Below are 26,087 nucleotides of genomic sequence, written 5' to 3' on the forward strand. Positions count from 1 at the left end.
ATTCATAGAACCCACATGATAGTTCATGACTGTTTATGACTTCAAATCCTCTTCTGACCTCCTGGTGCTTCTTCACTTACATGCGTGCACATAAACTCATACAAGTTACACATAAGTCATAAGTAAATGAATCTTTAAAAAAATATATGTGTGGCAAATTCTAACCTCTGGAATACCTATCGATCTATTTCTATTAGAAATTTCCCTTCTTATTTTATGATCTTTTGTTTCCTACCAGACCAAGTAATTTTTGCTTGAATGCCTAATTTGTTTTGTATGAAAAACTGTAGACAAGTTGAGACTTTGGATGACATTACCTTCCAGAAAATGCTAGCCTTTGCTCTTGCTTGCAACTGGAAGGTAGTATTGTATCAGATTTATCTGGAAACTGAGAAGATTGGAAGCTGAGCTTTGGCATCTGTGAGAGTTAGTCTGTGTTTGTGGACACTTCATATCCAAGCTATAACCTGGTCCTTTTCCAGTTTTTCTCTTCTGCTGAAGTTTACATTTCTGGGCATCTCAACTTAACCTCTGTGGACTCTACTTATTATTCTTCTTCACCCTAAAGCTGCTTGAAATTTGTAAAGGACTCAAGAGGAAAATATGAACCTGAATGCCAGTCTCCTGCCTGCACTTCATTTCTCTCCAGGATTCAGGCGTCTCCCATTGTTATCTCCTTGGTATGCCTCTGATGTTTTTTTCAAAGAGATTTTTCCAACATCTTGTTTCTGAAGCTCTGCCTGGCCATCAACTAGTTTGGCCTGATCAAGAATGGAAAATCCTTCACCACCTCTCTGAAAGACCTTCTCTGCTGCCCTTGAAGACTCAGCCCAGGTCTGCTAACAAGGATTTTCCAGCAACCTAGTTGGGTCTGTGAGGTCAGCATTTAGAGTCTCAGCAACTTAGCATTAGAGAACTGAGTTGTGGCTCACTTCAGAGTGAGACAGTCAGAAATCTCAGCAGAGGTATGCGGGAGTGCCTATGCTGAGGGTGCAGGCTCGTCAAAGTCTCAGGCATCCTGAAACTAGGCCAGGACTCTCGGCCCAGTGAACAGGACTTGGAACTGATATTTAGCTACACAATGAGTTCATAACAGTTGAAATTCCATGGAAAGAAAAAAGCCAGAATGGTCCTAAAATATGTCTCTTTAAATTTCATTATTTAATAGTTTTGAGAATTTCGTACATGAGTACTGTATTTATATCATTTCAAGCCTTCCCTCTTTCTCCTGTGGCCCCCAAATCCCTCTCAAATTTATGACCTCTATTTCTATAACTATGATTGTCACATACATGTGCACGCATACATATTATACACATATATATGTATATATGTATATATATATAATCTACATTATCTTACTGAGTTGAATTAGTATTGTCCATATGTCCATGTGTCTAAGGCTCACTATTTCGGATTGGATAACAGTTCAGGGGAGCTTGTCCCTGGAGAAAACCGATTCTCTCTCTCTCTCTCTCTCTCTCTCTCTCTCTCTCTCTCTCTCTCTCTCTCTCAGAAGCTTCTCATGTTTAGAAGACACTGTCTCATAGTGATGTTCTGGTCCTCTGGATCTTGCAATGCTTCCATTTCCTTGAGCCTGAGGTGTGTGGGGGGTTGAGATGTAAATGCACCAACTGAAGCTGGTGGCCATATGGCCACTTATTCTCTAGATTTTGACTAGTTTGAGTTTGATTTTTAAAACCACTGTGTATCCTTGGTGTACATAATAGTGGATTATATTAAAACAGCTTCATACAAATATAAATTGCATGTTAAGCAAATGTCCTACACTACTTGACTCCCTTCATCTCCCCTTCTACTTCTTCTCATAGTTTCTTTTATAGTTTCATATTATATACGCATGTGTGACCTTATGTTATCTCGAATAAAAATCCAGGAAACACATCAAAGAGAAAGCACATGGTACCTTTGCAACACTGGCTTAATTTGCTTAATATGTGTGATGACTGGTTTGAATTGTCAACACAATCTTGAATGAGCTTGGAGAAGGGCCTCAGAGAAGGTCTGTGAAGGATTATCTTACTACATTGATTGATGTGGGAAGACCTCCCCACTATGGGTAGTACCAGGGGATCCTGAACTGTATAAGAACAGGAGCTGAGAAGCAGCACACACATTTTCATTGGTGCCTTCTGACTATGGACTTAATGTGATAGGTTGCTTCAAGCTCTTATTACTGTGACTTTCTCACCTAAAACTATAAGACAAAATAGTAGTTTTTGCCTAAGTATTTTATTGCAGCAACAGGAAAAGAAACTAAGACCTATTTTCCTGAAAATGATATGATTTCATTCTTTTCCTATGACTGAAATTCATATATATGATAGATATATATCATATATATATATCATACATCACATTTTCTTTATCTCTTCCTTTGAGTCACTTGAGTTAGTACTCTCACTTAGCTATTCTGAATCGTGCTGCAATAAACACTGATGTGCAAATAGCTCTGTGATATATTAGCTTGTAGTTCTTTTGGGTGAACTCCTAGGAGTGGCATCGCTGGGTTCTATGGAAAATCTATTTTTAGTTTTATTTCTTTATTATTTTCCTCTCTTCCTTGTCTTCCTATTTTTCTACCCCATCTGCTTTTATTACCTCTGTCCCTGTCTCTTGCACTTTACTCAGGCTAATAGGGCAGTGAAAACTACTGAAGATTATGAAGAATAGGGGAAATACAAACCTTTAGCACATGACGACATTTGTTTTCAATCAGAAGGACTTACTCTGATAATGTCTATGTCTATGTGACTCACTTGTCTCTTCACACTGTCTCCATATAAATAGAACTGTAGGTCATGTGGAAGTTTTTCCAAGTTTCTTTTTGCCATTTGCTAATTTTGTTTTATTCTGCTCTGTTCTTTTGCATTAGGATGTGTCATAATTGGGTCAAATGTTTGCTATGAAAAGTACTTTAAACATAATTTATAGAACAATAAAAATTATGTTACAATCAAACAACAGTAGTTTTCCCCCATGAAAATATATAGGGAATACTGTTTTTTTTTATTCTTTTTTATGTGTGTGGATGTTTTGTATCTATGTATGTGAGTGTACCACTTACATGGCCGGTGGCTTCAGATCACAGATATGGTGTTGTATTCACTTGAACTGTAGTTACAGAAGGTGGTGAGCCACTGTATTGGTACTGGGAATTGAACCCAGGTCCTCTACAAGAGCAGCACAAACACTTAACCACTGAGCCATCTCTTTAGTCTTTAGGATGCTTTTGAAAATATGGTGATCCAAACTAATTTTTAAAGGAATCTCATTATTGGGTGATTATCTAATGAGATATTTCCTATTCTTACATTAGATGATCAAACACATTAGAGAAAAATTAGAGCCAAATTTCTTTCCAAGATTGTCAACAAAAATGGATTTGAAGGTTGAAATGATAGTGTGAAGGAAGACTGTATCACAGGATGCACATAAACATAGTCAGTATTTAAGCATCCTTTACTTGTGCATTAAGGGAAAATATGAGAGTCTAAAGAGCAATGCTTTTTGTCCCTTCTCTGGGGACTGGCTTTTATGACACCAGAAGGCACCATGCTAGCATCCAGAGTAAGGAGGCAGCCAACAGTCCTACTCCGGTATGATGCCTATGAACCACATCCATGACTATCATAGCACATTCCCACTGAAGGTGCAGTAGTGGCACGCATACCTTGGCAATAACCAACAGCTCTTTAATTGGACTTAAGACTCACTTAACAAGAGGGAAACCATGCCTGGTATTGGATATTAGCTAACTACTCAAGACTACTAAATCATGGTTGTAAGAGGGGGATCACTAATTTACTACACTAGCCTAATCCATAGCCACAGTCTATAAGCAGAAGATGAGTATAGTCTTTACCCCTCATCAAAGAAACTTCTCTTTACAGTAGATTACATCCATTACAGAAATCCACACATAATCAAGATGCATATTTTCTATAAAACACTCACACCACCTAAGGCTCAAGGAACATTTTGGAAGAGGTGGCAGAAAGATTGTAGGAACTAGAGGATAGGGTAGTTTGCTATGAGATTGTGTCTCCTAGAAATATCTGATGCTACACCCATAAAGTCTTCCCAACATGCCCGTCTAAGCATGAGTAGAACATGTGGGCAGCCAAGGTGGAAAGGGAAAAGATTTTGAGGCTTTCAGCCTACACGAAGGACTATAGGCAGCCGAGAAAACCTGGAAGTTGGAGAGGTGATCTACTGCAGGGAAGGAAGAACACACCAATTGGTTGTCCAGGACTAAATGGTCAGCCTTAAAAACAACATATATATAAGTTTGTATCCCCCAGAACATTATATGGACTGAACAGGTTATACTTAGGATATTATATTATATATTCCTATCCAATATATCTTATTCAATATTATATATATATATATAATGAACATATTATTGAATGAATATATTATTCATGAATTAAAAATTAATGAAAAAGGCCATGAATTTGAAGAAGAGGTATATGAGAGGATTTAGAAGGAGAAAAGGAAAGAGAGAAATGTAAGTATATTATAATTTCAAAAATAAAACAATGGTCAGTCGTAGGAATTCATCACTGATTTGGCATCCAGAGCCTGAGGCTCGGGGAGATTCAGCTAACTGATTATAGGACTTCTCTTAGCTTTGACGTCTTCTTCAAGTGAAAGAAATTATACTTGATGATTGAATTGCTCTCAGGTCTACAGTTCCATAGAAGAGAGATTTGTAATTAGAACGGTGCATGCATTTGTCTGTATTGTAGTTGCACTTCACATATCGATCTACTGCCATCATCAACTCTAAGAGCTCTTCACAAGGATCTATGTAGAAATCATTGCTATGTTCATTAAGGGTTTCTTTTGGACATATTTTTCCTCTCTAGTTGAGAGTTTAAATCCTCATTGATCAGGAACTTTTACATTCATGGTACGAAGCAGAGCCTGAAATACCAACTTAGTACTTCAGTGCACTGCTAAATTAACCAAGTGTGCTGAGTAGTGATAGCTTGGCACTAGAAACCCAATGGCAGGGCTCTCTAGCCTATTGTCTTTATTATTATGAGGTAATAAGGCTAATAAGCAGTGTTGTGTGATGGAAGGCAGGCTTACTTCTATTTAAAGATGGAATGAACAGCTTTGACGGGGACAAGCAGAGAACACAGGAACATTAGCTGTGTTCCCATATTCAGTGCACATAGGCCAGAGCTTGGCAAATATTTCTGTAATGGCCAGTTGATAAACACATGAGGATCAGAAGACCATAGGGTCTCAAATGCAACCACTAAATTCTGCTTTATAGCATGAAAACAGCTATAGATATTGTGTAACACATGGGCATGGCTGTGTGCCAGTAAAACTTTATTTATGGATGCTGAACTTTGAATTCTGTGTAATTTTCACACATCCCATAAATATTTGTCTTTTTGGACTTTTTCCCAACCATTTAAAATGTAAAAAACATTATTAGTTCATAGCCATACTAAAAGAGACAGAAGACCAGATTTGATCAATGAGAGCCATATAGTTTCCTGTCCATGATGAAGATGTGTGTGCGTACTTTCTGCAACGACCATTTAACAGTGAGAGTTTCTTGTTTAAATGGAGTATGCCTAGGAAAACCCACACTTCTGTTCCAGTTAACCAGGAGAGAGGCCCTAAGGAATATTGTATATAAAATCCCTATATCTGGGGGTGGGGATGATTCAATGGTCAAGTGCTTGTCTTGCAAGCATGAGTTGGATCCCCTAGAACACATATGAAAAACTGCCCATGGTGGTATGAAATTGTAATGTCACCTTTAGGGAGTCAGAGACGTGAGTGCAACTCACTAGAGAGCTGGCCTAGCCTACATGATGACCTCCAGGTTAGTGAGAGATGCTGTCTCAAATAGCAAAGTGAACTGTAGTTGAGGAGGAACTCCCAACACACAGACACACACACACACACACACACACACACACACACACACACACAGAGAGAGAGAGAGAGAGAGAGAGAGAGAGAGAGAGAGAGAGAGAGAGAGAGAGTTCTATATCTCTGTGGTACTGTGATGGTTTGAGGCTCTGCCATAGCATACACCCAAGTTTTTCAGATTATTAAAAACCACTAATATCTATGTTTTTAAATGGTAAAGTGGGGGTTCTGCAGCACATGATCAGGAAACAGTAGAACTGAGAGCAAAACCAGTCAGCTATTTCCTCCTGCATGCTATTGGTTGTCTGTGATATGAAGTTTAAATAGGGAGAGGGAAAGGCTTTGGAAGACAAAGCTTTAGCTGGATTCCAGCACACGCCATATTTCTTGCTTCTCCCTCTCTTTTTGTGTTTCACCATTGTGCTTTCTCCAAGGTCTTTCCATCCAACTCATGGAACAGGTTTAGTAAGTTATAAAAAGTAATGGGGAGGGAACTGGGCCTGGCTAGATCACTTACTTAGTTATCCCTAGTAATTTTGAAGACTTGAAATGTTCAGAGAAGTAGGAAACATCTGGACTATGTAAGGTATTCAGAACAATGTTTCATAAGACTTTGACGGGATAGTTGAGAGGCTTTGAATCTCCTGGAGCTGGAGTTACATATGGCTGTGAGTCCCCTAACATGGGTGCTTGGAACTGAACACAAGTTCTCTGGAAGAGCAGCATGTGTTCTTAACCACTGAGCCATCTTGCAAGCCTGAATCATCATTCTTAATTTCCAAGACGAAGTAAGAAAAACATAGCTAAGCGTTCAGGTTTGTGGATCCATTTACATTAACTCATTGCTAGTACAGGGCCCGGCAAAAGTAGATACTTAAGATATGTTTGCGTTATCAGACATGCTGCTTTCTGGGTAGTTGTGGAAGTTTTTCTTCATTTGACCTAATTGGTGGAGGCACATGAAGAAGTAGAGATCACCAGACTTTCTTGGAAAAACTGGCTAGAGGCTTGTTAGCATCTTCAGAGTATGGCTTGATCTTTGGAGGGGCATCTGTGTTATATCACAAAATGTGTACATGACATACTGATGTTAAAAGATACAAAAAAGTTGACACTTTTGCACAGAAATTTAACATCTTTTATTGCAATCATAAAGAAGGAGAAACAAATACCATCTAACATGTATCTGTGTGATTTTTCACTAACTTTAATATCTGTAACTCTTTCCTTTTACTATTCTTTGTTGATTGCATAAAATAATAAACTTCTTATGATTTCCTTCATGAATGTATATAGTATACTGTTCTCATCCTCACTCATCTATCATCTATTCTGGTTCCCTCACTTTCCTTCTATGGTCCTTTCTTCTTTTATTTTATTTTTATGTCTCATAAAACACCTATAATCCACGTGTAATAAAAACTTCTAATCTTTGTCTGAAACTAGCTTATTTATCCTTGTATGGCCTTTACAATTTCCATTCATTTTTCCAAGGCGGGGGCATAATTTTGTTCTTCATAAGTGTGCACATGCGCGCGCGCGCACACACACACACACACACACACATTCTTGCCCTAATTTTCTTCTTTTTTATTAATAACTTTATTCATTTACATTTCAAATGATATCCTCTTTCCCAGTTACCCCTCCATCACCTCCCTTCCCCTCTTGCTTCCCCCCTCCCCTTTTCCTCTATGAGGGTACTCCTCCATCCATTGCCCACTACTGTGTCAGTGCTCTAGCATCGCCCTACACTGGGGCATCAAGCCTTCCTTCCATCCCATTAAGGCCAGATAAGGCCATCGATGCTCTGCTACATCTCTATCTGGAGTCCTGGCTCCCTCCATGTATACTCTTTGGTTGGTAGTTTAGTCCCTGGGAGCGCTTGCTGGTCCAGTTAGTTGACACTGTTCTTCTTATGGGGCTGCAATCCCCTTCAGCTCCTTCAGTCCTTCCCCTAGCTCTTCCATTGGGCTCCCCAGGCTCAGTCCGATGATTGGTTGTGACTATCAGCATCTGTATGGGGCAGGTGCTGGTAGAACCTCTCAGGGAACAGCCATATCAGGTTCCTGTCAGCAAGCACTTCCTGGCTTCCCCAATAGTGTGGGGGTTTTGTGTCTGCAGATGAGATGGGTCCCTAAGTGGGGCTGTCTCTGGATGGCCTATCCTTCATCCTGTAAAAGAAGACCAAAAATACCCATAGACATTGTATCAAAACATCATGTATAAGACTGCCGAGTGATTCTTGTCTTATTTGTAGGATTCTTCACTTTCTAGTTGTTTTATACTAAGCTCTTAGGACTCTTGTCCTGTGTTGTTTTAAGTGAAAAGTCCTCCTAATTAGCTTACTGCTTCTCACCCACCTTCCTTGTTGATCTCTTTACTGACTCGAGGCAACTATGTCAGTTGGTTCTTGCTATATATGTATATATGTGTTGGTTGGGAGGACTGGGGATGGAACCCAATGAAGAAAATGGAGCCTCTAAAATCTTTATATCTGAGCCTGGTTTCAGGAGCCAGATGGCCTTTGTTCAGATTCTAGCTCTGTCATTTGTTAATGTAGCCTTGGGAAAGTTAGTGACTCTGTCAGTTCTTTCCTTTATAAGAGCTGTAAGAGAGAAGAGGGGGTGAGGAGAGAGAGAGAGAGAGAAAAAGAGAGAGAGAGAGAGAGAGAGAGAGAGAGAGAGGCAAGCAGAGGCACAGAGAGACAAAGAGAGATCCAGAGATACAGAGACAGAGTTACAGAGAGACAGTGAGGGACAGATTGAGACAGAAACAGAGAGAATGAAGTGAGGAAAGAGAAATGCTAAACAGTACTTATAACCTTCTATTGTAATAAGGATTTTATAAAAGGTAAGAGTAACTATTGAAAAGCACTTCATAGACTATTATGCTCTTTCTTTCTCAAGCATGAGGTCCAAAGTCATTTGACTGAGGATGCTAATAGATACAGGCATAACTGCATTAAAATTAGATTCATATTTTAATGACAGAAAACATTTCAAGACTCTTCATCTCTTACATTGTAAAATTCAAATTAGAGACCTTTTTTATCATTTAGTGTCAATCGAGCACTTCTTTTTTGAGTTAATTCTTAAAACCAATTGAGAATTGTGCCAGGTACACAGTATGTGCAATGTGAGTTTTCATTGAATAACAAAACAGTAAAAAAGAAACCCAATAACAACAAAATAAATTGCTAATGAAGGAAGTAGAGTCTAGTGTTCCTAGGCGTCATCTTGCTTCTGTCCTTGCCTTAGACCTCTTCCTTACAAACTTATACCTCCTCACCATAAACAATGCCAACCTAAGAAGTTACAAAGCTGGTCACCCCCTTATTATTTCTCAACCTTCTCATCAAAGTGTATTTAAATATATAAACGTTTATAATTAGATACAGTGAGCCATGATGGTAGTTTTGACCTTCAATGCATCTTGTTTTGGAAAAGAAGTTGAAAGACATTTTATTAAGGTAATTTAGAAATTCTATTTTTAGCCCTATAATATGAAATGTATTTAAAACTAAACACTGTCTGTGGTATTTCAATGTTTAAATATATGTGAAATAAACTAAATTGACCAGGAGAAGAATTTATGCTGTAGGTGGTGGCTGTGTTCCCTGGTGTGCCCTGGATGACGTAGGCTTTTCTTCTTAGAGTAAAGCTAATTACTGAGCCTAAGGGAGGTTTGGGGCAGGCTGTGGCCATCCCAGAATGAACACCCTATGCAATTCTCAGCCCATAGGGCTCAAAGAGGGTTAGGGACTGGTGGGTAAGTGCTGTCACTTTGTTCTTGGCTGGCCCAGTTCTGCAACCTGTTCCTGACACTCTCAGGGGTCCTTGTTTCTTCCCTTCCTGTCTCACTTTCCATGCTCTCCCAGGCCTTTCTGGTGACTTAATCCCAATCTCCCCTCTGAACCTGTATGGGGATGAATGACCAGTTTTGAAGACAATCTATGACCCAGAATCAGTGATCTATTCTACCCTAGAACACGGGTGAACTTTGTCTTCAGACTTTGTCTTGTTCTGTGAATTTTCTAGGCTGCAAGGTACAGTGATTTCTCTATGTGTGCAAATGAAATCTGGAAATGTTCATCCAACTCTGGGGCTCATAAACTCTTGAGAAGTGTAACAAGATCTAAATATATGTTCATCCCTCCATAAAGTTTTTGAAAAATGATCCATGAACAGCTTGTGCCAAGATGCTTGCGTACCTATTGAAGTTTAACTGGATAACTGCTTTCCTTTGTCACTTTAAACATAACCAAGGCAAGGGCAATATTTCAGCCTGCTTATACCCCTTCTGACAGGCTCCCTTATAAGATTAGCATTGAACTCTGGAATTAGATCATCTTGATGAAACTCATTTTTGGCCCAAGGTTCAGTCGGTGTCCAATTCCTTATGAGAAAGCATTATAAGATGTCTGATAACTGAGTACTTCTCTAGTTCCACTTTATCCCTAAGATTTGACAGCTCTTATAGCCTAGAATCAGAGGGCTGTGTTGCTGTTGTTTTATAGTTTTGAGAATTGAACTTAAGGCCTTGCATGTGCTATGCAGGTGCTTCACAGCTGAGCTACACACTCAGCCTCATCTCTCAGAATCAATATCTTTCTTTCTGAAATATTCCTGGCATCATCCCAGGTGCATTCTAGCCTGGAGGCTTCTGGTTCTTCACTGATGCCAATGCCTTTTTCTTTTTAAACCTTACTCCAAGCTCTCACTCAGACGACCCTTTTGGGCCCTGGAGCTTCTAAATATAGAAGAGATCTCAGAGTTCACTCTAAGCCTTAGGACATATGGGTCTCTCCCTCTCTGTCTCTCTGTCTCTGTCTCTGTCTCTGTCTCTCTGTCTCTGTCTCTGTCTCTGTCTCTCTGTCTCTGTCTCTGTCTCTCTCTCTGTCTCTGTCTCTCTCTCTCTCTCTCTCTCTCTCTCTCTCTCTCTCTCTCTCTCTCTCTCTGTGTGTGTGTGCGCCTGCGTGCATGCACGCACGCACGCATGCACGCACACTCGAGTCCCAGGTCTGATGGTCAACACAGCAACATCAGATTAAGAAGCTATCTGGCCTAATGATATTCTTAGGAGTCATCTTGAAAAGGCTCAAATTTCGATACTAATGTTTAACATTGGTGGACTTAGGTAAGTTACTGAACCTCAGTTTACTCAGCTGTTAAAGAACATTAATATTGGTGTCTGCCCTCCAAGATTGGTGTGTGGACAAAACATGATCATTTAATCAAAGCATAGCCCAATCAATCATAGCACAAGTGCCCGATCCATAGCAAGTAGCTCACAAGCTTCAGCTATTATGGTGGTGGTGATTCCTTATTGAGTCAATCTAATCAAAACCCATATACAAATATTATATTCCTCAGAAATCTAAACACACACACACACACACACACACACACACACACACACACACACACGCAAAGATACTAATGGAGGCTGGGGAGATGGCTTGATATGAGTCAAATCCCCAGTACTCACATTCAGGACCCCAAGCATGACTTCCTGTACCTGTAATTCCAGTACTTAGGGTAGCAGAGACAGGATCCCCTGGCCTTTCTAGTTGGCCAGTCTAGCTCAATTATTAAGCTCCAGATTTAGTGAGAGATTCTGTCTTAAGTCACAAGGTGGAAAGCTACTGAGGGAGACATGGACATGTGTCTCTGACCTCTACATACTATGTACACAGATGAACACATACACAGAAATTCACACAGATACAGATACACATTTTAAAAAATTCCCACGTGGTATATGCAAAGCAAGACTTTGAAGCAGAAAGTAAATAGGTAGATATATGGCCTTGTAGATATATTTGCCCTTGCTCCCAAACAATGGAGAGATTTTAAAAATTTCTTTGCTGGGAAACAGCCTTCTTCCCATAGCAGACGGTGAACACACTGACTTCCATTGTTCTGTGTAGCAAATAGAAGGCATCCCTACCTCCAAACCTAGCTATGTTCTCCAGGATATACTGGGTGCACACTAGGAGAGGATCAGATGGAGAAATTGCAGCCCCCAGATAAACCACTTTAGAATTGTACAGGGTATACAAGGGTTCTGCCTGCAAACACAATTTGTTTCTTGGTCTCTTCGAGAAAAATCAAAAGTCCAATTACATTGCACAACATGGACCATGACCCTTAAAACCTGCTTCTCCCCAAACTGGGAAGATCTCTGCTGAAGACTCCTAGGAAGTCCACTAAAACCTTAATTTCATCTGTGGGAACTTTCACGTGGGACAATGGATGCCAAAGTGGAGATCAGCCGCCTGGAGAGGGAGTTGAGACCTGTCTAATGGGTAAGAGAGGAAAGTATCAAGACATCTATTTATATTGGCTTCTATTTAAATGGAAGGGTGAATTAAACATTAGTGTTCAAACTGAGGTTCACTCCCTGTTTGCTCTATCCCAGTATCCCTTACTAAGTGTCCTTTAGGCATCAGAAACAGTGCCCTCATTCACAATGGCAGCTGCACTCTTCCCTGATCTCTCAGTTCATATCCAGCCACTATAAACTGATGTGTATTTTATATAATCTAGCTTTAATTAAACTAGCCTCCTCAAATGAGCAAGTGGCTTAAAAATAGTCCCGACAAAACAAAAAAGTACACAACAAAACCTCACTGGTTGTAGATGATATTAAAATCACAAACCCAAGAGAGCATTGACTATCCCTTGCTCTTGGTGTAGGTGTTGAGCAGATATAAAGCATTCAATCATGTTTTAATTATAATTTAATAATGTTGTGCATATGGCAAAGGTTTTTTCTTTAATGATATAAAATAAAATATATGACATTATGTCTTAGATACTTTTTTATTATTGTGAAGAAACACCAGGGGCAAGGCCACTTATAGAAGAAAGAGTTATTAGGTTTATAGTTTCAGAGGATGAGTCCTTGATCATCATGTCAGGGAGTATGACAGCAGGCCTGCAGGCATGCATGGTGCTGAAGCCATAGTTGAGAGCTTACATGTTAAGACAATAACCATGAGAAAGAAAGAGGAGAGGTAATTGGTGTGGGCTTTTGAAACCTCAAAGCTTGCTCCCAGCGACACATCTCCTCCCAAAAGGCCACACCTCCTAATTCTTCCCAAACAATTCCACCAACTGTGGACGAACCATTCAAATATGAGAGCCGATGGGAGCCATCCTCATTCAAACCTCACGCATTATTTTACCCCTTTTCTCTACTCTTAGATAATTTCTAAAAATGTATATTTTAAAATACCCACTTCATTCAATAGTAACTGTTTCCTTGAGTTTGGCTTTGCCGTGTAGCATGTGACTATGAGCACGCGTACTTACATTTGTTTCCTGTATTCTGTTTTGTTGAGCTTTGAAAAGGAAACACCTTAAGCTTTTACTCCTGTGAATTTCATCATTTTTCCTCTGAGCAAGGACAATCTTCTACATACTCAATTGTATCATGTTGAAAAAAATTAAAAATAGTTCTTTAATAACATCTAATATTTAATGCATAATTAAAATGTGTCCAATTGTCCTTTAAAAGTCTTTTATAGCTACTTTTTAATAATTACAGATCAAATAAAGACTTATGCATTACATGTTTTATATCTCTTTCATCACCTTCAAGATAAAATTTTCTTTGGTCTTGATTATTTTCATAGCAATAACAGTGCTATTTTAAGAATATTTCAAATTTGATGTGTGGCAATTTTATACATGCATACAGTGTATCCTGATTGTATCCATCCCCAGATTTCCACACAACTCCCTTTAGGCCCTCCCTAAAAATCCCCCACCCACTTCATGTCTTGTCTTCCTTTTTTAAAAATTGTATTTTTTTGGATAATTTATGTATTTTCATTTCAAATGTTATCCCCTCCCCCCATACATCCTCATTCCTCCCCCTATTTCTATGAGGATGCTCCCACTCCCACCAAAGCACTCCAAACTCAACGCCCTGGCATTACCCTAAATTGGGGCAATGAGTCTTCACTGGACCAAGGGCTTTTCCTCCTATTGATGCTGGACAATGTTATCCTCTGCTACGTATGTGGCTAGAGTGATGTGTCATTCAATATGTACTCATTGGTTGATGGTTTAGTCCCTGGGAGCTCTTGTGGGATTTGGTATGTTGATATTGTTGTTCTTCCTGTGGTGTTGCAAACCCCTTCAGTTCCTTCAGTCTTTTCTCTAACTCCTCCATTGAGGTCCCCTTGTTCAGTCCAATGGTTAGCTGCAACCATTTTCATCTGTATCAGTAGGGCTTTGGCAGAGCCTCTCAGAAGACATCCATATCAGGATCCTGTCAGCAAGCACTTCTTGGCATCAGCAATAGTGACTGGGTTTGGTGACTGCATATGGGATGGATCCCCAGGTGGGGCAGTCTCTGGTTGACCTTTCCTTCAGTCTCTGCTCCACTCCTTGTCCCTGTATTTTCTCATATGAGTATTTTGTTCTCCCTTCTAAAAAAGAAGGAAGCATCCTCATGTTGGTCTTCCTTCTTCTTGAGCTTCATATGATCTGTGAATTTTTTCTTAGGTATTCCAAGCATTTGGGCTAATATCCAATTATCAATGAGTGCATACCATATGAATTCTTTTGTGAGTGGGTTACCTCTCCAGACTGATAATTTCTAGTTCCATCCATTTGCCTGAGAATTTCATGTAGTCATTATTTTTAATAGATGATTACTACTCCATTATATAAATACCCCACATTTTCTGTATCCATTCCCCTGTTGAAGGACATCTGGGTTCTTTCCAGATTCTGGCCATTTATAAATATGGCTGCTATGAACATAGGAGTATGTGTCCTTGTTATATGTTTGAGCATCTTTTGGGTGTATGCCCAGGAGTGCTATAGCCAGGTCCTCAGGTGGCACTATGTCCAATTTTCTGAGGAAGTGCCAGACTGATTTCTAGAATGGTTGTATCAGCTTGCAATCCCAGCAATAAAGGAGGAGCATTCCTATTTCTCCACATCCTCACCAGCATCTACTGTCACCTGAGTTTGATCTTAGCCATTCTGACTGCTATAAGGTGAAATCTCAGATTTGTTTTGATTTGCATTTCCCTGATTACTAAGGATGTTGAACATACCTTTAGGTGCTTCTTTGCCATTTGGTATTCCTCAGTTGAGAATTCTTTGTTTAGCTCTGTGCCCCATTTTTAAATAGGGCTATTTGATTCTCTGATGAGTAACTTTTTGAGTTCATTGAATATATTAGATATTAGCCCTCTATTGGATGTAGGATTGGTAAAGATCCTTTCCCAATCTGTTGGTTGCCATTTTGTCCTATTGACAGTATCCTTTGCCTTACAGAAGCTTTGCAATTTTATGAGGTCCCATTTGTCGATTCTTGATCTTAGAGCATAAGCCATTGGTGTTCTCTTCAGGAAATTTTCCCCAGTGCCCATGTGTTCACGGGTCTTCCCCACTTCCTTTTCTATTAGTTCCCGTGTAGCTGGTTTTATGTGGAGGTCTTTGATCCACTTGGGCTTAAGCTGTGTACAAGGAGATAAGAATGGGTCAATGTGTATTGTTCACATGCTGATCTCCAGTTGAACAAGCATTATTTGTTGAAAATGCTGTCTTTTTTCCATTGGATACTTTGAGCTCCTTTGTCAAAATCAAGTGACCATAGGTATGTGGGTTCATTTCTGGGTCTTTGATTCTATTTCACTCATCTACCTACCTGTCTCTGTACCAATACAATACAGTTTTTATCATGATTGCTCTGTAATACTGCTTGAGGTCAGGGATGCTGTCTCCCCTCGAAGTTCTTTTATTGTTCAGAATAGTTTTTGCTATCCTGAGTTTTTTGCTTTTCCAAATGAATTTGCAAATTGCTCTTCCTAATTCTAGGACGAATTGAGTTGGAATTTTGATGGGGATTGCATTGAATCTGTAGATCGCTTTTGGCAAGATGGCCAGTTTTACTATATTAATCCTGTCAACCCATGAGCATGGGAGATCTTTCCACTTTCTGAGATCTTCAATTTCTTTCTTCAGAGACTTGAAGTTCTTGTCATACAGATCTTTCTCTAGCTAGGTCAAAGTCACACCAAGGTATTTAATATTATTTGTGTCTATTTTGAAGGGTATCATTTCCCTAATTTCTTTCTCAGCCTTTTTATCCTTTGAGTAGACAAAGGCTACTGATTTGTTGAGTTAATTTTACATCCAGCCACTTTCTTTAACTTATCAGCTGTAGGAGTTCCCTGGTGGTATTTTGTGGTCACTTAAGTATACTATCATATTATTTGCAAATAGTGATATTTTGACTTCTTCATTTCCCATCTGTATCCATTTTCCCTCTTTTTGTCTAATTGCTCTGGCTAAGACTTCAAGTACTATACTGAATAGGTAGGAAGATGGTGGGCAGCCTTGTCTAGTCCCCGATTTTAGTGGGGTTGCTTCAAGTTTCTCTCCAGTTAGTTTGATGTTGGCTACTGGTTTACTATATATTGCTTTTACTATGTTTAGTTATGGGCCTTAAATTTCTGATCTTTCCAACACTTTAGTCATGAAGAGGTGTTGAGATTTGTCAAATGGTTCTCAGCTTCTAATGAAATGATCATCCGTTTTTTATTTCCTTGAGTTTTTTTTTTATATAGCGGACTATATTGATGGATTTCCATATATTGTCCCATTCTTGCATCCCTGGAATGAAGCCTACTTGGCCATGGTGAGTGATCCTTTTGATATAGTCTTGAATTCGGTTTGCAAAACTTTTACTGAGGATATTTGCATTAATATTCGTGAGGGAAATTGGTCTGAAGTTCTCTTTCTTTGTTGGGTCTTTGGTTTAGGTATAAGCATAATTGTGGTTTCAAAGAATGAATTGGGCAGTGTTCTTTCTATTTTATGGAATAGTTTGAAGATTATTGGTATTAGGTCTTCTTTGAAGATCTAATAGAATTCTGCTGTAAACACATCTGGTCCTGGATGTTTTTTGATTGGAAGACTTTTAGTGACTGCTTTTATTTCTTTATAGGTTATGGGACTGTTTATATGGTTTATCTGATTCTGATTTAACTTTGGTGCCTGGTATCTGTCTAGAAAATTATCCTTTTCGCCCAGATACTCCAGTTTTGTTGCACATAGGCTTTGGTAGCAAGACCTGATAAATTTTTGAATTTCCTCAGTTTCTGTTGTTATGTCTCCCTTTTCATTTCTGATTTTGTTAATTTGGATACTGTCTCTGTGCCCTCCGGTTAGTCTGTCTAAGGGTTTATCTATCTTGTTGATTTTCTGAAAGAACCAGCTCCTGGTTTTGTTGATTCTTCGTATAGTCCTTTTTGTTTCTGCTTGGTTGATTTCAGGTCTTAGTTTGATTATTTCCTGCCTTCTACTCCTCCTGGGTGTACTTGCTTCTTTTTGTTCTAGAGCTTTCAGGTGTGCTGTCACGATGTTAGTGTATGCTCTCTCCTGTTTCTTTTTGGAGGCACTCAGAGCTATGAGCTTTCCTCTCGGCACTGCTTTCATTGTATCCCATATGTTTGGGTATGTCGTTCCTTCTTTTTCATTAAATTCTAAAAAGTAATTTCTTTCTCTATTTCTTCCTTGATCAAGTAGTCATTGAATAGAGCATTGTTCAGCTTCCATGTGTATGTAGGCTTTCTTTTGTTTGGCTGTTGTTGTTGTTGTTGTTGTTGTTGTTGTTGTTGTTGTTGTTGTTGTTGTTGAAGACTAGCCTTATTAGTCCATGGTGATCTGACAGGATGCATGAGATATTTCAGTCTTTTATCTATTGAGGCCTGTTTTGTTACCATTTATATGGTCAGTTTTGGAGAATTACCATGAGGTGTTGAAAAGAACGTATATTCTTTTGTTTTAGGATGAAATGTCCTATAGATATCTGTTAAATCCATTTGTTTTATAATGTCTGTTACTTTCACTGCATCTCTGTTTAGTTTCTGTTTCCATGATCTGCCCATTAATGAGAGTGGAGTGTTGAAGTCTCCTACTATTTTTGTCTGTGGTGCAATGTGTGCTTTGAGCTCTAATGAAGTTTCTTTTATGAATGTGAGTCCTCTTGCATTTGGAGCATAGATGTTCAGAACTGAGAGTTCATCTTGGTAGATTTTTTTTTTATTTTGATGAGTATGAAGTGTCCTTCCTTATCTTTTTGGATAACTTTTGATAGAAAGTCGATTTCATTTGATATTAGAATTGCTACTCCAGCTTGTTTATTGGGACCATTTACTTGGAAACTTTTTTCCAGCCTTTTACTCTGAGTTAGTGTCTGTCTTTGTAACTGACGTGCATTTCCTATATGCAGCAAAATGCTTGGTACTGTTCACATATCCAGTATGTTAGTCTCTGTCTTTTTATTGGTGAATCGAGTCCATTGATGTTAAGAGATATTAAGGAATAGTGGTTGTTGTTTCCTGTTATTTTTGTTGTTAGAGGTGGAATTGTTTTCGTGGCTATCTTCTTTTGGGTTTCTCACCTTTGCTAGGGTGTCGTTTCCCTCTTTGTGTTGGAGGTTTCCATCTATTACCCTTTGTAGGGCTGGATTCGTGGAAAGATATTGTATAAATTTGGTTTTGTCATGTAATATCTAGGTCTCACCATCTATGTTTATTGAGAATTTTGCTGGATATAGAAACCTCAGCTGGCATTTGTGTTCTCTTAGGGTCTGTATGACATCTGTCCAGGATCTTCTAGCAGTCATAGTCTCTGGTGAGAAGACTGGTGTAATTCTGATAGGTCTGCCTTTATATGTTTCTTGACCTTTTCCCCTTATTGCTTTTAATATTCTTTCTTTGTTTAGTGCATTTTGTGTTTTGACTATTATATGATGGGAGGAATTTCTTTTCTGGTCCAATCTATTTGGAGTTCTGCAGTCTTCATATATATTCATGGGCCTCTCTTTCCTTAGGTTAGGCAAGTTTTCTTCTATAATTTTGTTGAAGATGTTTACTGGCCCTTTAAGTTGGGGATCTTTGCTCTTTTCTATACCTATTATTCTTAGGTTTGGTCTTCTCATTGTATTCTGGATTTCCTTGATGTTTTGTGTTAGGAACTTTTTGCATTTTACATTATCTTTACAGTTGTGTCGATGTTTTCTATGGTATCTTCTGCCTCTGAGATTCTCTCTTCTATCTCTTGTATTCTGTTGGTGATGCTTGTATCTATGTCTCCTGATCTCTTTCCTAGGTTTTCTATCTCTAGGGTTGTCTTCCTTTGTGCGTTCTTTATTGTTTCTATTTCCATTTTTAGATCCTGGATGGTTTTGTTCAATTCCTTCAACTGTTTGGTTGTTTTCCTGTAATTCTTTAATGGATTTTTGTGTTTCCTCTTTAAGGGCTTCTACTCATTTCCCTGTGTTGACTTGTATTTCTTTAAGGGATTTATTTATGTCCTTCTTAAAGTTCTCTATTACAATCATGAGATGTGATTTTAAATCCAAATCTTACTTTTCCGGTGTGTTGTGATATCCAGTATTAGCTGTGGTGGGAGAACTAGGTTCCGATGGTGCCAAGTAGTCTTAGTTGCTGTTGCTTATGTTCTCGTGCTTGCCTCTTGCCATCTGGCCATCTCTGATGTTAGTTGGTCTTGCTGTCTCTGACTGGAGCTTGTCCTTCCTTTGGGTCTGTGAACCTGTGAGGCTGTAATCTTAGGAGTGAGAGTGCTCCTGGGAGACCAGCTCTCTCAGGGCATGTTTTTTGTCTGAGAACAGCCCTGGGCACAGATGGAGACCAGAAGGGTCTTGTCCCAGGCTGCCTGGTGGCTCTTGAACCCTGTGCGCTTCCAGCAGGTTTCTCCTTGGACAGTCAATGGAGAGAAAGTGGGGTCCTATCTGGGGGATGAAGGCCTAGGAGGGAGAGCACTCCTGGCAGGCTGGCTCTCTGTGGGCAAGTTTTGTGTCCTATGGCTGTGAGACAACCCCAGCTCTGGGCACAGATGGAGTCCAGCAGGGTCTTGTCCTAGGCCGCCCTGTGGCCCCTGTGCCCCATGCACTCCTAACGTGTCTCCAAGTTTGAACTCTTAATTCTCCTGATTTTGATTGGCTTGATCCTGCACCAATCACCACAACTTCTATGAGTTCATGAGTGCAACAGCCATCTCATATCCAGAAGTCAGCATTTCACGGCATTCTCTACCTATATTATTTAAACCTTCTGAGATGTCCCTTGAGACTTGAACGTGGAAGTTAACATAGATGACCCATTTAGAGCTGAACATCCAACAGTTGTTCCAAACCCTTTTGTCAGTTATAAGTCTCTGCATGGAGTGCAACCCACTGAAAAAAGAAGTTTTACTGACCAAGATTGAAAGCAGCACAGACCTATGGATATAAATGTAAATACATGGTTAATGATTTATTTATTTTTATTTTATGCGTCTGAGTGTTTTGTCTGCATGTACACTGCTTGTGTGCCAAGTACCCATGGAACTGGATCTCCTGGACCTGGAATTATAGACAGTTGTAACCTGACATATGAGTGCTGGAAAACAAACCTGGTCCTTTGTAAGGGCAGTGAGTGCTCTTAATTGCAGAGCCATCTCTCCAGCCTCAAACATATTTAGATGGTAGTTTGACACATCTATTTAAAAGAGTAATACATTCTCTTGGGTGCATGATCTTCCCAACCATCAACTACTGACCAGGTTTATAGTATCAGGCATGAATCCTTTCTGTGGAGCAATCCTCGAACTCAATCATAAAAGGGCTGGTTACCTCTGTGACAGTCATTGCATTATTGCACAGGTGGGGGCTTCTTGTCTGCCAGGTTACTGTGCCATACAGGGTTCAATGCTGGGTAATTCTTCTAATGATTTTGCTCCTACTCCACCTCATCCAAGTGGCCTACATTGTCATCTCTGGCAGTAGAAAACTAGGCAATATGGAGAAAATGTCAAGCTTTATTTCTCTATATTCTGCGACAAAGTATGTGGTCTCTTTAGCAGTAGGTTCTTGCCATTTAGTTATAGTTGCAATGAACATGATCTTCTAAAATGTGCCAGAATTTTGTTTTACCTCCCCTTGCAACGTTTAGATTCTGGCTAAATGGTTTGACCAAGAATACTGATCATACATGTAGCCAATCTGATGATTCAGGACCTACTTCAGGGCCTGAGACAGGAGGATTGCAAATCGAAGATTTAGTTTCATGAGTGCATTGGTGTATATATAAAAAATGAGATCAGTCTTATTTTTCAAACTTTTAAATACAATAAAGTATTTTCTGGACCTCTGAGAGTGCCATAAGCATTGTATCATGTGCCTTCTCTGTTGAAAGGAATAATTGCCCTTACATTTGATATATTATGGGTTAACTTCCAGATTCATCTTTCAAAAAGGAAAAAAATTCCCACTTGTAACTTGGTGAGCACATTGTGTGAATATCCTGTCACTCCCAAACCTCTAACCCAATGAATGGCTTTACTACTTTCACCTAAATCAATGATTACAAATGGTTACAAATGGGCATCATCTAGACATATTTCTGCTTTATGAGCTGGCCTTTGTTTCTTTTGTTCATTATTTTTCAAAGAAAGGCTGCAAATATGTTTCATTCAGGCAACGCTTTTTATAGAGAACTGAGTTGGGTCTTATGTCTGGTAGCTTATAGCTGCCTGTAAATTGCAGCTCCAGGGACTCTGACACTGTCTTCTGGTCTCTACAGGCTCTCACATGCACATGGGGCACATAAACTCGTGCACTCGTACACATAAAACAAAACAAAAAACAAATAATAAAAATGGTATAGATTTATGAATAGCTTTAAATTCAGTGAATTATGTATTACCACCGCTCTAATTTTATTGCTAAAACTGTCCTAGGAAGACTCTTCAATGTGCTTTCTATGTTCATATATACAAATCCCTTATACTCCAAGACTTCCTTCTGACTGGCATCATAATGTATTTGAGGTTCCTGTTATACATTTTCTACTTCAGATGTACAGTTCAAGACTATCTATGTTTCAAAGTGGGTATAAATTTAACGTTTTCTTACTGTACATGTATATTATTTATAAATAAAATAACACAGGTGCATGTTCATATTTTTCTGTACCAAGTGAGTGGTGTTCCCAACTAGCACATGAGGAGTGCCTTTACTGTGTATTTGAAGCTGAGTGCGTCCTTGTGTCATTTCATTCATCATCTTTTGTTTAATGTGAATGAAAATCTTCTTTGGTACTTCTACAGTAGGGAAGAAAGATTGACCTCAACCCTATGCTCAACTTTTCTTTGTTCATATCACTTCTAACAAGCCTTGGATAGGGAAACAAGGTATACAATTGTATCAAGTGTGCAAATATTCAGAATCTTCAGCCATGTGCTCCTAACGCCTATAGCTTGCTTGGAAGGTATGTATTTCACATGGTGGAGTCGTGTTTCACTGAGAGTTACTACTTTTTGAGTGACAACCTTGCTCACACTTTAACAATTCTTGAGAAAAGAACACAGGTACTTTTCCTCTAAGTGTACAATTCCCCTTCAATTACTTACTGCTCTGATGCTAGCTTCCTTAGGGGCAGCAAGGCACACTGACAAATTCCAGGTGAATACATTGGTGAGGGTATGACAGAACAATAGAGTCATATTAAAAAATCAGTGTTGCAGTCAAAATTTAAAAAGGAACATTTTCTATCAGTTCCTGTGAGCCGAATCTGCTTGCTCTGGCTGTTACTCTGCCATTCTGTACACAAGCTGCCCACTACCAGCTATCTCCATGCAGTCACCTAGGTGGTAGTTACCATGAATCACACACACACACACACACACACACACACACACAGAGAGAGAGAGAGAGAGAGAGAGAGAGAGAGAGAGAGAGAGAGAGAGAGAGAGAGAACTTGTTCTGCGAGCCCTGCACGCAGGCAACAGAACCAGATCCGCATGCTCCAACTGCCTCTCAGCCATTTCTTTCACACACTGTCCTCTTTAGCCCAGTAAAATCAAAGTTCCAGAAACTTGTAATTGAGCAATTACATTTACATGTTAAATTCTCTATTGGCAATTCATCCACACAATGAAATGAACTTATAACTAATTGATAAGGATATAAACTGCCCAACTAGATAAGATAAATTTGTCTACAGAAATCCATCCCAGTTACCTTGGCCATTCAAGACCACCCAGATCTGGGTCATCTTTCTCCATCTTGATTCTCCTTTTTCCTCCTCTCTCCCACCTTACAAAATTTTGTCCCCTCCTCACTCTCTACTATCCACCTCCAAGTCAGACTATTCTTTATTTCATCTCCAGTTACCCAACTTTTTTCCTATTTCCTACTTCCTTCTCCATTCTTCTCCAATTTGCTTCTTTGTGTCCTTTTCTTTTTTAACCTCAACCCCTCCCACCATCCATCCATGTCACTGGGGATTCTGTTTTGATCACAAATCTATGTTATGAGTCAGTATATTAAGATGGGATGGAAAGGACCACCTGAAGAAAAATTAGGAAAGGATAACAGTAAGGAATCACATATTTAAAACATAACAGTTGGATCTGCTTCAAGGACCACTAAGTTGTTTGCTAAAATGGTTCAAAGGGGGATGTGAAGAGGATTTGGGAGGTGTTGAGGGAAGGAAATGCATTATCAGAATATATTCTATGAAAAAAATTGTAAAGATTCCATTGCTCTGTGCTCTTGGTTGCAGGCATCTTACAAGTCAATTAATGACAGCCTCTCATTTCTTCAAGGGGATTATAGGTGCTATTCTCAAGGGAATATAAATCCAGGCTTTTGGAGTTTTGTCAATGTTTATCAGGAGGATTCTCATTTAAATGCATGCAACGTGTCAATTAGCTCAGAGAATAGTTTGCTCATTTTGTTTTCTTCTAGACCAATCTTCCCTGTAGAATGAACATTTGGTTTGTATTGGGAGTTTTAAAGGGTTGATATTCAACAATTCCTACTGACTATGGTAGGTAATTATAGACAAGCAAGGCCTGAACTATTTGAATAAAATAATGAAACAAAAGACCATTTGAATAAATGCCATGCCTTTCTGCAGACAAAGGTTTCCAATCTTGGACTCAGGAGCCAATCAGTTTGAGTCTTTGACACATTAATTTTGTGAAGACCATCCTTCTCCCATTCCAATGTTGGTACCAGAAAAATGAAGCCCAGGTATTTTGAGCAGTGAAAAGAATTGTCTTGCGCAAAGTAAATTTGCCCATGTAGAGAAGAATGAGTCTTACTATGTGTGTAATAATGAAGCCCGGCCCCCACTTGTGAGAATGTGGTAATAAAAGAATCTTCTGGAAGTTATATTTGGCAACCAATAGCAAGTATTTGCTGAGTTCCTACTTAACCATGTACAAAAGGAAGACTTGAAACATTCTACATGATATAGAAAAAAATGGAGAGAAGCCAGAATCTTCAGACCTCAGAAAGCTGATTTAAAAAAAAATCAAATAGAAAAGTCATTCCAATAAAACATTAGCAAACAATAAATTAAAGTCTGGCTGGGTGCTGCAGCCTATATAGCTTTCAAAGGATGGCCTTGTTGGGCATCAGTGTGAGGAAAGGCCCTTGGTCCTGTGGAGGCTTGATGCCCTAGTGTAGGGGAATGCAAGGGTGGGGAGGCTGGAGGGAGTGGGTAGGGAGAAGCACCATTGGAGTGGCAGGGGTGGGGGATGGAATGGGAAGTTTCTGGAGGGGAAACTGGGAAGGGGTATAATATTTGAAATGTATGTAAAGGAAATATCCAATAAAAATGGGGGTGGAGGCAGAGGTAGGAGAGTTGCAAAATTCCAAGCCTACCTGAGCTACACAATGTTCAAGACAAACCTAGGAAATTTATAGGGACTGCCTCAAAATGAAAATTAAAAAGAAATCTAGTGTTTTATACAGAGCTTGTGTAGCTTACATGAGTAAAGTCTTGGGTTAATGGTTAATCCTCAGTACCCTAGATCTTAGGTAATTATCTAAAGACAGTGCATAGTTATGATAAGAGCTGATAACCCTATCAAAATTTTAGATAGATTGGGAGAATGAATGGGACAGTTTAAGGCATCAATTTGCCTGCAAAATCTTGAAGATGACACTTAAGCTGGGATACAGAAGGATTGGCTTCACATGTATGGAGACTGTGGGATAGAGCACGAAGAGAAAGAGGGAAGCAGAGGTACAATGGAGAGACATAAGCACTTGGGTACCTATCCCTTGAGTACAATTTAAAGAGGTAGCTTACTCTTTTAAGGGTTTGGAAATGACACATGGGAAGCAATCCTGGAAATAGATATAGTGACAACTTCAAATGGCCATTATTGTCAAATGTCTCATTTAAGGCTCTTTTGGTCACAAAGAACAGAACCCACTCAAAGTAATTCAAGAGAAAAGGCAATGAGAGAACACTTCAGATTATAACATGAGACTACATATTCAAATGTAGCTCACAGAGCAGAATACAAGGACCCTGTATGACACAGAACCATATCGGCTCTGTTTCTCTGGTCTACTTCATTCTCTTTACCTTCCAGTCTGTCGACTTTGTTTATCTTTTCCAGAGTTCAAGCACAGCTGCTCTGATCATTTCTTTGACAGTAAAACCTTTTCATCGTCAATCATTAACTAGCTATATTTTCTGGATAAATGTTTGAGAGAAAAAGAAACTCTTTTACCTGAGTAAATAGTCCATCAGCTGGTTTAGCTCGGGTATCCACCCCCAATAAACCTTTGTACCTTTGACTTCAGACCTGTGTTGGTTTCCCAGAGTCTTCAACCCAAGGCAGTAAGGTTGAAGTACGACACAAAGCAGTAGGGGTCTAAGAAAGAAGGAAGAGGGTAAGAAGCTGAAGCAAAGATTAGTTCGTTAATTACTGGCCTCCGTTTGTGTATAGCATTCTCAATGGTTTATTCATTCTCATTCTTTGGAAGAAAGAAGAGAAATATTGAAAATGTCTAATGACTTCAGATTCCTAGAACTGGGTGTGAATATTCAAACATGAAGATTTTACAAAATAAAAACAAGCTCGTTGTCTCCATCTCTCTATTTAGGTAGCAATTTGCTTTGTTTTTCATTTCTGAAATTTATTAAGAAAAATGAAAGGAACATCAGCTTTTCTGAGAATTTAAAATCAAGAGACAGTGTGAATTGTGCTGCACAGTGACTGCAGTTGTTAACAATGTATCATATACTTGAAAATCACTGAGTCATTTTTAATTGGCTTCACAGAAACAAAACCAGATAACTGTGAAATAATGCATATGCT

The 26,087-nt window shown here is 39.2% G+C and overlaps 1 protein-coding gene across 1 annotated transcript in view; it reads left to right on the forward strand.

The window, feature by feature from the left end:
* The window catches only part of Grpr (gastrin releasing peptide receptor), a 40,008-nt gene that overhangs the window by 10,477 nt on the left and 3,444 nt on the right, over positions 1–26,087 (forward strand).

This window comes from Rattus norvegicus, chromosome X, assembly GCF_036323735.1.
Source record: "Rattus norvegicus strain BN/NHsdMcwi chromosome X, GRCr8, whole genome shotgun sequence".
Lineage (NCBI taxonomy): Eukaryota > Metazoa > Chordata > Mammalia > Rodentia > Muridae > Rattus > Rattus norvegicus.